Genomic DNA, 16,789 nt, shown 5'->3' on the forward strand with positions numbered 1-16,789 from the left:
TCAGGAATGGATTAACAAGCTGAGGTACATGTATACCATGGAATACTATTCAGCCATTAAAAAAAATGGAGACTTTACATCCTTCGTATTAACCTGGATGGACGTGGAAGACATTATTCTTAGTAAAGCATCACAAGAATGGAGAAGCATGAATCCTACGTACTCAATTTTGATATGATGACAATTAGTGACAATTAAGGTTATGGATGGGGGGAGGAAAAGCCGAAAGAGGGACGGAGGGAGGGGTTGGGCATAGGTGTGTGTCACACTTTATGGGGGCAAGACATGATTGCAAGAGGGACTTTACCTAACAATTGCAATCAGTGTTACCTGGCTTATTGTACCCTCAATGAATCCCCAACAATTAAAAAAAAAAAAAAACCTGAAACTGGACCCACACCTCTTACCGCTTACGAAATTGATTTGAGATGAATAAAAGATTTAAATTTAAGTCATGAAACAATAAAATTCTCAAAGAAAGTGTGGGAAAAAAAAACTTGAAGATAATAGCCTGGGGAAAGATTTAATGAGGAAGACCTCTGTGACAATTGCAACAAAAACAAACAAATGGGACTTCATTAAACTGAAAAGTTTCTGTACAACTAAGGAAACAACAACCAAAGCAAGTAGATAAACTTCAGAATGGGAAAAGATATTTGAATATTATGAATCAAACAAAAGCTTGGTAACTAGAATCTACAGAGAACTCAAATTAATCAACAAATAATGACCCAACAATCCTATATATCACTGGGAAAGAAAGATTAATAGAACCTTTTCTAAAGAAGACAGACAAATGGCTAACAAACATATGAAAAAATGCCTATTGGTCCTAATCATCGGAGAAATGCAAATCAAAACTACCCTGAGATATCACCTCACCCCAGTAATAGAAGCCCACATCACAAAGTCTCAAAACTACAGATGCTGGCACAGATATGGAGAGAAGGGAACACTTTTACACTGCTGGTGGGACTGCAAACAAACAACCTTTGGAAGGAAGTATGGAGAATCCTCAAAAAACTCAAACTAAATCTTCCATTTGATCTTGCAATCCCATTACTAGGCATCTACCCAGGGGGAAAAAAATCCTTTTATCATAAGGACATTTGCACTAGACTGTTTATTGCAGCTCAATTTACAATCACCAAAATGTAGAATCAACCTAAGTGCCCACCAACCCAGGAATGGATTAACAAACTGTGGTATATGTATACCATGGACTACAATTCAGTCATTTAAGATGAAGACTTTACATCTTTTGTATTAACCTGGATGGAGGAGGAACACGTTCTTCTTAGTAAAGCATCACAAGCAAGAATCAAATGTACTCAATTCTAATATGAAGACAGTAGATGGGGAGATAGGAGAATGAAAGAGTGGGGAGAGGGGAAGAGACAGGGGGTTGTGTGGTCACGGTGTATGGCACATCTCTTGGGGGTGGGACACAATTAAAAGAGAGACTTTATCTAACAAAGGCAATCAGTGTAAACTAATTCTTTAGATAGATAGATATAGATAGATAGATAGATAGATAGATAATGTCTATGACCATTTCTATGGTTTTCCCAGGCACTTACTATTTCATTTCATCACTTCCAAGATGAACATATTTTCCATATTTTAATATTTCTGAAATGAGGATATATCATATAATTGATAGCATAGCCAACCAAGTGGTAATCCTGAGATAGTTGTATAAAAATTTTCTACTGGGAGCTTCTGGGAACATTAGAAAAACAAAACAAAATGCCGAAGCCTCTGAGATTCGTTAAAATACAGGTCCTTTTTAATATAATTGCATGTTTAAATATTTGTGTTTTCTACTGGACTAGAAGCTACAAAGATAGAACAATGTCTTTCTCATTTTGTTGTTAAAGCTCCAACCCCTAACACATAATACATTCTCAGTGAGTATACGTGGGCGTACTCAAGTAGAATTTACTTCCTATTCTAAGAATTAAGAAGTTGATAAAATGTTTTATTCAAGGGCGGCGCCTGTGGCTCAGTGAGTAAGGCGCCGGCCCCATATGCCGAGGGTGGTGGGTTCAAGCCCAGCCCCGGCCAAACTGCAACAAAAAAATAGCCGGGCGTTGTGGCGGGCGCCTGTAGTCCCAGCTGCTCTGGAGGCTGAGGCAAGAGAATTGCCTAAGCCCAAGAGTTAGAGGTTGCTGTGAGCTGTGTGATGCCACGGCACTCTACCGAGGGTGATAAAGTGAGACTCTGTCTCTACAAAAAAAAAAAAAAAAATGTTTTATTCAATACAAACAACAGCAACAATGACCTGCCTTCCCAAAGGGTCAAAAATGTTTTTATAGATTAGACATGATTACCTTAAGGTTAGTTTAATACTTGACAGAGAGAAGCACAATATGGCGAAGAGGGACTGAGATCTTCAAACACTGCAAGTAGTTTTGCAAGTGGGTGCCAACTTTTAGAAAGAAATTTTTCAAATTTTAGTAGTTATATGGAACATTTGAATTGCACATATTAAAATCTAACTCTGATTAACTTAAATGAAAAGAAGTCTTAAAAGGAGATCTGTTTAAGGAAAAATTGAACTACTAAAGGGTACTCGGAGTAGAATACAAGGACTGGGAGTGTATGCCAGAGTCACCCGGAAAACCAGATTCTGAAACACTGTGCTGCTCAAAAAGAGTGTGGTAAAGGAGGAAGGGCCCTTCTGCGACACTCAAAAAAAAGGGGTGGAGGAAGGGGAGGGTTCCTGTCCAGTGAATTCCAGCTAATAGAAAAAGAATGAAGGGAATAGAAAATCACCATTTGATAAGCCACAGTTAATAAATTGATTCAAGCCGGGATCATCAGTCATTATGAAAGCAACTACTGTGTTCCTGAGGAGACTATATAATCTGAAAGTATTACTCCTACAATTACTTAATATCTATGGAAAGAAAAACATATCTTTGCAACGGAAAAGTCAGCTGTCACTACCTTAAGCAGGCAATCAAACTTAGCTCCACCAATAAGGGGACACTTAATAATATTTGCCTTTTAGTCTGTAGAATAAATAAAACAATAAAACATTACCTGTGTAGAATTCTTGAATACTACTTCATACTTCATATCATCTTGCTTTTACACATAATATATTATATACTATTCTTGAATATTGCAAAATATTATTTTGTTTTTATAGTAGAAAAAAACCTAAGTAGAAAAGAAACAAAAACACGTATTTCTTTTTCTATGTTAGTTTCACTAGTCAGTCACAACAATAGGAAGCTTTTCAGCAGTTCTACATATTGCCTCCCTGAAAATACATTAACATCTGAAAATATTTGCCTTCTCAGCCCTTTTCTTCCAAATTGCTTTATTCATCATCATCATGTGCTTTGGGAAAATGTTTGGGAAAAAAATCCAATTGGAACTAACCTGGGCACTTTGACTTTAATAGATAACAGAAAACTACATAATTTATTGATATTCTACATTCATATCAAGTTACAATATTTGTTTTTAAATGACGAATGTGTTGATTGCAGGTTCATGTCTGAATAGTTTAAGAAACTTGTTTTTTAAACACATAAAACATGACTAACCAAGTGATTTTGTACCAATCTACCCTCTGAGAACAACTTGAAAAACTAAACCAATGTAAAATATGTATTTTTGAGGCATCAAACAGCTGGAAAGCCAGTAAGAAATCACAGAGCCAAAATCTGAGATTGGCAGAAAACCTAGAAAGGTGAGTCTGATATTTGAGACTGCTTTTTCCTTTCAAGAGACTGTTGATTTTTAAAAAATGGCAGCTAAGAGTCTAAAAACTTCATCTTAGCTTTGAGCATAATCCAGAAACTCTTGGAACAAAAATTGGGATTCAAGTCTTCATCGAAGAGGAGATAACATGACAAACACCCAAAGCTTTTCCTGGGATATGTAAAGAATGCCTCCTAGGAGTTAAGTTCACAAAAAATAGACCAGCACTAACAGAGACCGAAGCTAAGTTTGAATCATCACTGTACCTAATTAAATGAAAGTATATCTAGGTCTGCTAGTTCCTACAATAGCTGCTTAGTAGAAGCAAAAGAAAATCTTTAGAACAAGATAGCATCATCCACAATTTTAAAATATCTCTAAAATTTTTCACATGTGATGTCTGGCATTCCATAAAAAAAAAAAAAAAAAACTGGGCATATGAGAAGAAAATAATTGAAAATTAACCAGAAGAACAAAAATAAACAGATTCTAGATGATGAGATTATTAAATAAAATTTAACATAAGCATAATTAGAGTTTTCAAGAAATTAAAAGACAAAGTTAAGATCTTAGTAATAATTTTAAAACTATAAAAAAGAAACTAATAGAGGCATTTAAAAGCAGATTAGACAAAGATGAAAAGATAGTGAACTGAAAAGTAGGTTAAATAATTTTAATTTTACATATAGACAGATAATAGATATAAATAGATATAGATAAATACAGAGGCTCACAATTTGCAGTGGGATTACATCCTGGAAAATCATCCTAAGTTAAAAATACAGTAAGTTGAAATGTGTTTAAGACACCTAACCCACCAAACATCATAGCTTAGCCTAGCCTACTCTCAACATGCTCAGAGTAGCTACTGTTGGGCAAAAGTTTCTAATGCAAAGCCTATTTTATAATAGTGTTTAGGCTCAGCACCTCTGGCTCAAACGGCTAAGGCACCAGCCACAAACACCTGAGCTGGCAGGTTCGAATCCAGCCCAGGCCCACCAAACAACAATGACAGCTGCAACCAAAAAGTAGCCAGGGGTTGTGGTGGATGCCTGTGGGCCCAGCTACTTGGGAGGCGGAGGCAGGAGAATCACTTGAGCCCAGGAGTTGGAGGTTGCTGTGAGCTGTGATGCTATGGCACTCTACCCAGGCTCTGTCTCAAAAAAAAAAAAGTGTTTAATACTGTACACAGTTGGGCATTTTGCAGACATAATGGGATACAAGAACACAAAACACAGTATTCAAAAACCACTGGCAACAGAGTATATGGTTGTTGACCTTGTGTTTGTGTAGCTGAATGGAAGCCGCAGCCTGCCCTACAGCCCAGCAGTAACACAGAGTATTGTACAACATATGGCTTGGGAAAAGATCAAAATCCAAAATCTGACAAATGGCCTCTACTGAATGCATATCACTTCTGCACCAATACAAAGTAAAAAAAAAAAAGTCATAAATCAAGCCATCATAAGTCAGGGATCATCTGTGTGTGTTTATATATAAATATACTACATCCACATACATGCATGTATAGCATACAAAATAGAAAAATAAAGTATAACTTATGATTATCTATAATTCCAGAAAAAAAGAAAATAGATAATCTAGCAGAAGCAACATTTAAAGACAATGATTAAGAATTGTCCAAAATTGACAGATTAGAATTCTTACCAATCCCAAGCAGAAAAAAATTAAATAAAAACGGCACATAGGTACATCAGTATAAAACTACCAAAAAATAGATATAAAATTAATATTTTATGACGGTGCCTGTGGCCCAGTGGGTAAGGCGCCAGCCCCATAAACTGAGGGTGGAGGGTTCAAACCCAGCCCCAGACAAACTGCAACAACAAAATAGCCGGGCATTGTGGTGGGCACCTGTAGTCCCAGCTACTCGGCAGGCTGAGGCAGGAGAATCGTTTAAGCCCAGGAGGTTGCTGTGAGCTATGACACCACAGCACTCTACCAAGGGTGATAAAGTGAGACTCTGTCTCTACAAAAAGAAAAAAAAAAAGATTAATTATTTTAAAAGCAGTAAGAAAACGTCAGATTACCTTCAAAGGAACAACAATGGTACTGGTAACTGATTTTTTAAACAAATCAATTATATCTGAGAGGCAATTGACATAATTCTTTAAAAAATATACTGACAACCTAGAAGTCTATACCCAACAAAAATATCTCTCAGGAACTTATATATTGAAATAAAAACTTCATAAATACAAAAACTAGAAGTAATCACCAGCAACATCACCCAAAAGAAAATGCTAAAGGAATTTTTTTTTAAAAAGTGGATTCCTAAGGCCGGGCATGGTGGTTTATGCCTATAATCCTAACACTTTGGGATGCTGAGGCAGGAGGATTTCTTGAGGCCAGGAGGTGCAGACAAGCCTAAGCAAGAGTAAGGCCTCATCTCTACAAAATAAATAAAATAAGAAAGAAAGACAGAAAAATTAGGCAGGTGTCATGGCATACTCCTGTAGTCCAAGCTACTTAGGAAGATCAATTGAACCCAGGAGTTTGAATTTGCAGTAAACTATGATGACACTGCAGCACTCTGTCCTGGGTAACAGAGCAAGATCCTGTCTCAGAAAGAAAAAAGAAAAAAATGAAAAGTGATTCCAGATGGAAACTTGAAAATTCAGGAAGAAATAAAAAGTAAGAGAGAAGACCAGTATGCAAATATATCTAAACAAATATTAACTAAATAAATAATAAAATTTAATAAAGTAATGAGTTATGAGGTTCAAAATATATAGAGAATTATATGCATCCATGACAGGACCTCCAAATATATGAGCATTAAACAATAAAAGGTTTGAGAAAATGCAGTTTATTAAAATTGTTCAAAAACTAATATCTTCTAAATTTGATTACCTCAGTAACAGTAAACCAATGAAAAATTCTTACTTAAACCTAAAAAAGAAGGCAGCCAACTTCAGCATTTTGCATCTTAAATTCATAATCGTATTATAATCCATTTTCATCATGCAGGTGACTTAAAAGAAAAAAAATTCATGATTTACCAAATTTCCAAAAGGCTTCAAAAATTTGATTTGCTTAATTGTAATGATATCCTTAAAGACATAGCTACTGCAGGGATGAGGGGAAACTTGCCCCCCCACCTTGCCAAAGTTTGCTAAAAGATCCACTCATAATTAAGGCAGATTAATAAGAGAAAGGTTGGGTGGCGCCTGTGGCTCAAAAGGGTAGGGTGGTGGCCCCATATGCCGGAGGTGGTGGATTCAAACCCAGCCCTGGCCAGAAACTGCAAAAAATAAAAAATAAAAAAAAGGTCTATTTAACATACGCATAGGGAGAATCACAGTGCATTTACTAAATACTGCAGTGGGATCCAGATTTTTTTTTTATATACATACCTTTTAGAGAGGAGAGGGGAAATGAATTTATCTGGGTAATTCTGTTTAGGGGTAACAGATGGTGTTAAAGAGGACAAATGGATGAGAGAAGCAGATTGACTTGTAAGTTAACCTGAAAGACAGGTGTTGTGTTTAAAATAATTTGAGCCGGATCTGGTTGCACTCTTGATCTTTTTTTCTGCAATATATTGAGATACCAGGGAAAGGAGGGGAAGTCAACTGCCCTTGGGTCTTTTGATCCATCGGTCCAGTTTATACAGATACCCTTCCAGTGCTTTTGGATCTAAAAGGGCCCGTAATTCTAAATACCGTTTATTTCAAGGAGTCATATTTTGGGGTGAAATTTCCTGGGCTCTTTCACTACCTTCCTTTTTTTCACTTGCTTATAGGCCATTATATTTAGAATGAGTTCATCCTCATGAATTGAAAGAAAGTGTATCTTGAGTATACCAGCTGACATTTTTTAAGCTATCATTGAATATCTTTGGGCAACAGCTTATGCTAATTTGCCTATAAACTCTATGCTCATGGGAAAATATACATAAGTAAGGATAGAACTATATGTCGACTATTTATAACAACAATCATATTTACTCACCTATTTTAGTGCCCCAATTCACCCTATAATTTCATCCCAAACTCAATGCCTTTACATAATGTAATATGGTCTTTTCTTTTTTAATACGGTCTTGCTGTTACCAAAGAGGGTTCTGCCATCTGTCACTGTCAACCAATCTATGGAGACAGAAGGGATAGGTCCACCAAATTTTGTCAGAAGGCCAATATTCTGGAGAACAGTGAGAGTAAACTCTCCAAGACTGTTCAGTTCTTCCATTCCTAAAATTACACTTTTATACATAATGGTTCCCAGTAAAGACTACAATAAACCTTATTTTACATAATAATCAGCACATCTCAATGACAATCTATTACAACATTTTTAATTCAAAAGTTACTTTCCTAAATCAATCTTTTTAAAGCAAAGACCACAATAACCCTTACTTTAAATAATAATTAGCAAAACTCAGTGCCACCCTATTACAACATTTCTAATTCAGAAGTTGATTCCTAAACTATTCAACATGGGTATCTTTAAGGTGGGAGCTAATTTACAAAACAGTAAGAATGAGAGACGGAAGGTGAAGACGAGCTGTGTCACGTCTCCCCCAGGCTGACAGACTCCATCTAATTCTCACTCTATGTGCTTTCATTGCTAGTACCTTGTGGAAAGTGGCTAGCAGGGACTGGGATGGCAGATGCCTCAGAAGGGACTGATGAGAGTTAGGGGTAGCCAGCTACTGGAATCCAGGGAGTTTCAGCTTATGTAGTACTGGCAGAAAGCAGACACCTGTGCAGAGTCTAGAGTCCAGGCCATGGGGAGTAAAAATAGATTTGCTAAGCCAGGATGGTAATATCTGATCCAAATCCACAGAGTGCTTTGTTCCCACTCTGTGTAGGTGGATTGGGCTCATAATCTTTCACCATCATAAAAAGCCTTAACAACAGAACAACTATTAGGACTATTTTATTCCCAAGTATAAAATATCTATGTCACTGAAAAGTTTGGAATTGGTGTCTTTCAGAGTTTGAATACTCAATCCAGTTTTAAACTTCATTTCTGTACCTTATTTATTAAAACTCCTTTGTATGTCTCTAATTTGGGGTACTACGTAACCTACATGATACTGGCTCCAAACAGTTAAACGCCTGAGCTTCCGCATACAGGAAAGAAGTTCAACAGGCTTAGACAGGAATTGCCAGTGGCATTACTGTTCTTGCCCAATGGGGGATCTTTTTCAGTTCAAACTCATAATGCAAATTACTTTCCCATCACAGAAATAAGTGAAATAAAGCGCCTAACATCGCGACATGTATGTAGAATGCAGAGGCATAAGACAGAGCATTCAAAAAGAAGCCAACAGCTGCGGCCTAGCAAATGAAAAGGCTCTTTCCAAAGAGTAAGCACAGTAAGAAGAGGCTTTTAACAGAAAGTACCGGACGGAAGCCACCTCCTTTACAGAAAGCTGATAATGTTTCTGTACTGACAGTGAACTCAGAGCAATGACAATTTTGGTTTCTCAAAAAGAAATCTTCTGTAATTGTTAATTCAGGTCCAGACTCTAAAGATATAACTTTCCTAGCACAGATGAGAACAGAAAAACACAGACAAGTCAGGAAGAGAAAAACCAGATCAGAGATAAGTCTTTAACTCTGCTTGGTTAAAAGATTTAGTGGGTGGTGCCTATGGCTCAAGGAGTAGGGTGCTGGTCCCATATACCAGAGGTGGTGTGTTCAAACCTCGGCCCCAGCCAAAAAAAAAAAAAAAGATTTAGCAATAACTTTCAAAAGCAGATGTGAATATTAATCTCAGGACTGGCTCATTAGTTATGCTTTATTATTAATTCCGTGGAATGCTTTTTATCATTCTCATTTTGAAATATAAGTTTAGTCCTTTTCAATTACTTTCTCTTTTTACTGCCTAAACTTTTCAAGTGAATGCCCCTCTAGCCACGGGTATAGTCAGCAGAACTAAATGGACCCCTTCAATTGCTTTGATCAAGACCCTTCCCACTAGAGAGGCAAACAAACCTTATCATACACGTTTGGGCCATCCTGGCTGGAAACAGAGAACAGTAATACATTTCAGGTATTCAGGGTGGGTGCAAGCTCCTCCCAGACGCATGCTGGGTACTGGAATGACGGTAACTAAATACATTCTAATCTCTACCAAATGTTGACCCTGGAGGGTGTTTGTTTGTTTGCTCTTAACTGTCCTTTAAGCCCATATTCACCTCCAGCTACCTTCCTCTGACTCTCCTCCTCTTTGTGAAAAATATTGGTAAATGGTCAGATTGGAGTAAATTGAAAAACATATGGGAGATTTAGAAAAAGATAAAGAGAGGGCAGATGAGTCTCAGTGGATATTAGTATGAACGGAGCCTTAAATCTCGTCTGCTGTACTGTAATTTGCTGCCGGCTGTGCTCCTCTGCTTAACTTTCTTCAAAATGTCTCTGAAGACTCATTGGTACACGTGTTTTTTTTGTGTTTTTTTTTTTTTTTTTTGCTGTATTTTATGTTCTCTCTGACTACTCACTAATATAGTAACTGTAGGCTTTCGAAGAATGAAACTGTTCTCGAGCCACAGCATAACAAGGCAGGGGTGCGGGGAGGCAGGAAAATGTTATGTATATACCTGCTAGCTCCCTTCGCTCCTTGGCTTAGTACAACATCAAAGGGAGACTTGACAACATAATTCCCAGAACTTAGCTTCCCAAGGAACACAGTACCAAAGTGGACAGAGGAAGAACAATCACCCTTCTTTCCCAGTTTTCTCTGTAATTTCCCTCCTCAACACTTCTCGGCCTTTTGGCTAAGATCAAGTGTAATTATCCTCCTCAATGGTAATTTCATGTCTTCTGTTGGACCATTACATGTTGGAACATCATAGCCCTTAGTCCTAGGCCCTTCTATATTTTCACTTCACACCCACTCTTCAAGAGCGCTCATCCATACTCATGGCTGCAATTATCATCTAGACACTGATGATGCACAAATGGATAATTCCAACTTAGACCACTCTCCTGCCCCTGAGACTGTGAAAATCAGTCACAGCACACCCTCCACAACTCATTATGTGAAGGAGAAAGGTAAAGAAGGCCTCAGGAACCTGTGAAAAATGGACCCCACAAATCATTCATTAAGGAAATTCCTTGCTAACCTCCCACAAGCAAGGGCTTGCACATTGTGCCTATGTCTAGTCCCTAAAAATAAAGCCTATTCAATTTTACACTAATAGTGAATTTCTAGTTTATCTTTATAGAACTAGAGACAAAACAGAATCAAATGTTCTTCCACCTACCCAGAGATGTCTACATAATTGATGCTTCCCTCCCTTCTTTCTAACATTCCCTTTATTTTATTCAAAAATGTAGATTTCTTGGGTCTCACAAGAATATAATCACTTTGTCTCATCAGACCTCTTACCCCTCTGTCCCTACTCTTCCCTTTTCTTTCTCTACGTATGCCTTTAAAATGCTGAAGTTTTCAATTTCCGCTTTGGGAAAAAAACAACCATAGCTTGTTGGCAGTTTGTGTTATTTCAGGCCACAACCTCAATTTCAGCTTAATAAGTTTCCATTGATTGAGATTGTTGCCTCAGTCATTCACTTGATTCAACAGACCTAAATATCCAAGTGTCCCCTGGGCATCTCCCATTCCACGTTAGAAACTCAACGTGTCCACAACTGCCTTCATAATCTTCTTCTCTAAATGAGACCTTCTTTCAGTGTTTCTCCCCCCCGAATTACTACAGTAGTCAGAGCATCCTAAAACCCAGAATCTTCTCCTTCACATTCCATGTGCAATTTTACATCACTATGCACAATGGATCTGCTCTGGAAAACCTCTCCAACTGATCCACTGATCTATCATCTCTTATATCCACCACCACCGATGCCCAGGGGTTGTCATCTGCACCAGGACTACCATTGACTACCTCACTCCTACCTCCACCCTAATCTACTTTCAACTTTGATGCCAAAAGTTCTTTAAAAATAATCTTAAGTTGTAGCTCAGTGGTTAGGGTGCTGGCCACATACACCTAGGCTGGCAGGTTCAAACCTGGCCTGGGTCAGCTAAAACAACAATGACTACTGCAACAAAAAAATAGCTGGGTGTTATGGCAGATGCCTGTAGTCCCAGCTACTTGGGAGGCTGAGGTAAGAAAATTGCTTAAGCCCAAGAGTTTGAGGTTGCTGTGAGTTGTGATGCCACGGCACTCTACTGAGGACAACATAGTGAGACTCTGTCTCAAAAAAAAAATCATAAGTCTACTCACTGCACCGTCATGCTCTACAGAATGGCTTTAATCATTCCTTAGTCTCTGATCAGCACCCTGGTGAGATCTACAGGGCCTCCCCCAACTCCACCTCCTCCCTAGTCCTTCTCACTCTGTGCTGTCCTCATGCTGCCCTCACTTAGAGCTGGGGAAATGCTGAGCCCCCTCCTGCTAGAAAAGCTTTGTGCATGGCTCCCTCTGTGTGAAATGCTCTGCTTGCCGCCACCTCACTCCTTTGGCAATATTCTTACAACTCATCCTCCAGATCTTGGTTTAGCAAGTTGGAATTTTTCTGGAAGAAGGCCTACCACCTCTCTGCCTTTTACCCAGTACACTCTTTCATAATGTAGGGATCCAGGCACTGTTTGCTTTCCTGGTTCTTGGTGTGCTCTTGGCTAAAGAATGACCAGACATCCCCAAGTAAACCAAGCATGAAACAAAGTTTAATAGGAAGAGAAAGGCAGGTTTACAGAGTAAGAGCAAGATATAAGTTTACAGAGTAAGATGTATTATTCATAGACAAGGAATGCCCCTCTTCCCTCGTAACAAGAAAAAGAAAGCTTTAGTTATGGGCTGGGGATCTGTTTTATACTATGTGGATTAGGCCCACCTCACGGTTTGGAAGTCATATTGGAAACAGTGAGTCTTACTTTGCATCTGAACCTCCCATGAGCCTCTCTGAAAGCCCACTGAGGGGGGTACAATGTAGATCTGTGAGGTCTGACAATTAAGTTCTCCAACCCACCATTGTGAGTGTATGTTGGGAGCATACACTAGTAAGGTTTCATAACCTTGGTCTATCAGTGTCTCACAGCTGTGTTTGTGTTGATGTGTGACAATGTCTTGCTCAGTGGCATTCGTTATCGTTGTTGCATGATTTGGGGGCCTTCACAAGAATGTCAGAGCTTGAATTAGAGCAATGAATGGACATTAAACTTCTTGTGAAATTTGGTGGGAGTGGAAGAGAAATTAGGAACATGTTAGTCTAAGTTTATGGAGAATTCCATAATTCCATGAAGAAAACAGCAGTACAAATGGATTAAATGTTTTTCTGAGGGGAGGGAAAGGATCACTGAAGAGAGGTTAGGACAGCCAGGAACAAAGAACTGATGGAAACATTGTAGAGATTTGTAGAATTGTGTGTCAAAATCATCTGCTGACCTTGAGAAGCGTAGCAGACCAGGTCAGCATTGAGAGAAAAAGTGTGTGTACAAAATGGTCCCAAACCAGCTTACTAATGGACAAAAGGGCTCACCCAGTGCTGTCCGGAGGGTTTTTAACAGTAAACAAATAACTGTGTTGGAGCACCCTCACTACTCACCTGATCTGGCCCCCAATGATTTTTTTCTTTACCTAAAGAGAAAAAAATATGGAAAAGGAAGACATATTGATGACATTCTGGACATTATGGGTAATATGATGCCTGCTTTAATGGCCATTCCAGAAAAAGAGTTCCAAAAGTGCTTTGAAGGGTGTATGAAGCCCTGTGTTGCTGCATTGCTTCTCGGGGGAGGACTTCTACTGTGACCAAAGGCAGTGACATTCAGCAGTGAGAAATGTAGCACTTTTTTCCTAGGATGAGTTTGCAAACTCAATTGTCAGACCTTGGAAGCTAACAAATAACATGATAATTAGCCTTAAGGTTGCTCTAGGTCACCTGTGCTGCTTGGCCCGTAGGCTAGAGAGTCCTCTGCTTTCTTTGGCAGTTGGCACACTAAGTTCTGACTGGGGGTCCCTTGTTCCCAGGTGTGGGCAGTCACTGAGGAGAGCATTAAGGTGGGGAAGGCCCAAGATGGGGGTCAGGGGGCCTGGCTTTTGTCTGGGAGAACCAGAATCCCATTCATCTACCAAGAGCATTATGTACCTTTCCTTTGCAGAACTTACCTCATTTCTAATTTTAAATATATTGGGGGTGATAATTTGATTGACATCCCTGGCCCTCAGGAGACTATGCCATCCATGTGGACAGGACTGTGTCTACTCTAGCCTTCTACTGTGCCTAGAGCATCATATGTGACCAACAGCTGTATTTGTTAAATGGAGGTAGGGATAAGACCACTGAATGAGTGAAAATAATGGCGTGAACACATGGGAATAGTCAACACAAATCCTACAGCTGGAAAGCACTGTCGTTCCAGCTGGGAGGTCTTGGGTGGAGGCTAGCAGTACAAGACTGAGACAGGAAATAGAATGTAGAAACCCAATGTTTAATTATTTCAAGATTTTTGTAAATTGGTCTGTTCAAGTGGTCCCTTGGGTGGGCCCTGCCTCAAGTCATGCTGGGACCTCAGCACCCCGGGCCAGAGGAAGAGGGGCAGAGCACAGCACCTGCGAGAGTCTCGCCTGCTCATCAGAGCAGGGCCTGCTGTGAGGCGAGGAGCTCAGGAAACAGTCCAAGACGCCGAGGTGAGCACGTGGGCACTCGGCGATGACGGAGATGTTAAGACAGAGCTTAGTTCCTGTTACACAGCGCTGCCCTGCAGGGGTCTGCCATACCTGTCAGTCAGCTGGGAAGACTTTCCAATTGGATAACACACATGAAAGTCTGGAGAGTGAAGAGAAAAGAAACCGGCCAATCTGGCAGCCTCTCCCATGGCTGAGTGCTCTTTGCAGGGAAACCATTTTGTGCATCTTAACATTCCCCATACCGATGCCAATACTCTTTTTTCTACTTCTAAAATGTCTTGGAGCTGTCATGTAAACCCCATCTATCACTCAAAATAAACTGCAAAATTATTTTTAGAAAAAAAACTCGTGGCTTCATTTTTTAACCTAAAATGAATGAAAGCATTTAAGCAACTTGTTTTGGAAATAGTACAATGGCTCCTGTATATCTGAATATAGCATGCTACCATGAGTGAGAAAACACTTGCATATAACAACTGTACTCTGCAAAGTCAGACTGATAGCCTGAGGGGCTGCCAAGGGGATATGGAATGAGGAATTTTTTTTTAATGCCATGATTAATATTTTCTGACACTAGATCAGGGGTCCTCAAACTATGGCCCACGGGTCACATGAGGCAGTGTGATTGTATTTGTTCCCATTTTGTTTTTTTTTTTTTACTTCAAAATAAGATATGTGCAGTGTACATAAGAATTTGTTCATAGTTTTTTTTTTTTAAACTATAGTCCGGCCCTCCAACAGTCAGAGGGACAGTGAACTGGCCCCCTATTTAAAAAGTTTGAGGACCTCTGCACTAGATACACTGTGTTTTATCTATCTATAAAAAATACCAAGCCTCAGACTCCCTGGCAAGTTGAATTTTGTTTGTTTGTGGATTTTTTAACTTTTAGAGCTTTTCTCCATTTTTTAATGTCAACGGTATTCCCACCTAAATACAACCGTTTTCAGTTCTTTGTACAGCCCGACTGGACGCAGGCAGCATGCACACAAAGAGTGAAGGAAAGAAAGGACAGACCCAGGAAATGCCTTTCCTCAGAGGCCTGATCATGCCACGGCTCAGACTTGACTTTGCAGTTTTCCAAACTTGTCTCCGTTTCCATTGGCAACTGTGAAATACAACCAGCGGAGTGTTTCACATTTTGACGGCTTTTGCCAGTAGGTTGCATAATTAGATTGAATGTGCTTAATCTCTCTTAGGGTTAAAACATGGAAAGATTTCATCTGATGAGGAAAAAAACAGGGGAAAGTATTTAAAGTTGAAGCATTTGTTGCTGTCTAACAGCAAATACATAATGTTCTTTCCTGGTTTGGTTTCAGAAGTTGCACACTGGAACTGCTGCATCCAGGGTGGTTTGTAAAAAAAAAAAAAAACCTCTTCTGGCAATCATAGCTGGAATAAAAAAGAATGATATCATAATATTTTTTATTACAGAGTTAGGCAAAGAAAACAAAGCTGTCCCATTCAACAAGCCTTTGTTAAAGACCTATAAGGCCAGGACATTGGGTTGGGCCTGATGGGGGAAAAATGAACCCAAGTCCTGCCTCTGTGCATTTGCAACCGATTAAGGAAAGCTTGACTGTTAAAATAATAAATAATGTAACAGTGACCATTTTGCATGTCGTAAAATTGTCAAACAAATATCTTTGTGCTGACAGGATCAGAGAAGACTTCTTGGGGAGAAAATATCAGTTAAGCCGAGTCTTAAAAGAAGTGAGCAAAGAGAGAGGCGAGAAGTACAGATGCCACGGAGTCCCTGCCCTCGGCTCCCAGCTGGCTACCACAACCACCCCAGTTCCTTTTGGACAATAGCAAGTAGCAGTCCAGAGTGTTTTAAGCTCTATTTATTTGTTCATTTATTATTTACAAGTAAGTTTAAATACCAGAATTGGTACTGAAAGAACTCTGTGCCTTTTCCTTGTCCCCGAAATGGGAATCCGTTCGTTGTCTATGGAAAACATCCTGCTTGGTAAATTTTCTGAGTCTGTTAACCTATCTTTCTCTTTCTAAATAAACTTTGTTTCATGCTTGCCTTAAAAAAAAAAAAAAAACTCTCAAAATTACCTAAACCAGCACATAGGTTCCTAACCTTCAACACAAGTGGAGAAATTAGTTCTGTTTTCTTTAAAATTTTACAGTCACATAGCTATCTATAGTTTTCACCCCAGGTAAAGATTAACTGAGGCTGAAAAATGCTTGTTTAAAAGCTTTGTTTATGAAATTTTCATCTGTCTTCGCCATTTCAACACCTCAAATACTTCTTCTTTGACATACGTAGTGTGTAGTTACCTCCCATTAGGTGTCATTTCCTCCAAGAGGCTAAGAGGTTCCTACCTTCTTTAAACCTGTTCTTCCTAAGACATAATATTTCCTACACACACACACACACACACACACACACAGGGTGGACATAAAGTTCATGTGCAATTTATTGGTGAGAACTGCAATTTATT

This window comes from Nycticebus coucang, chromosome 8 (genome assembly GCF_027406575.1).
Source record: "Nycticebus coucang isolate mNycCou1 chromosome 8, mNycCou1.pri, whole genome shotgun sequence".
Classification (NCBI taxonomy): Eukaryota; Metazoa; Chordata; class Mammalia; order Primates; family Lorisidae; genus Nycticebus; species Nycticebus coucang.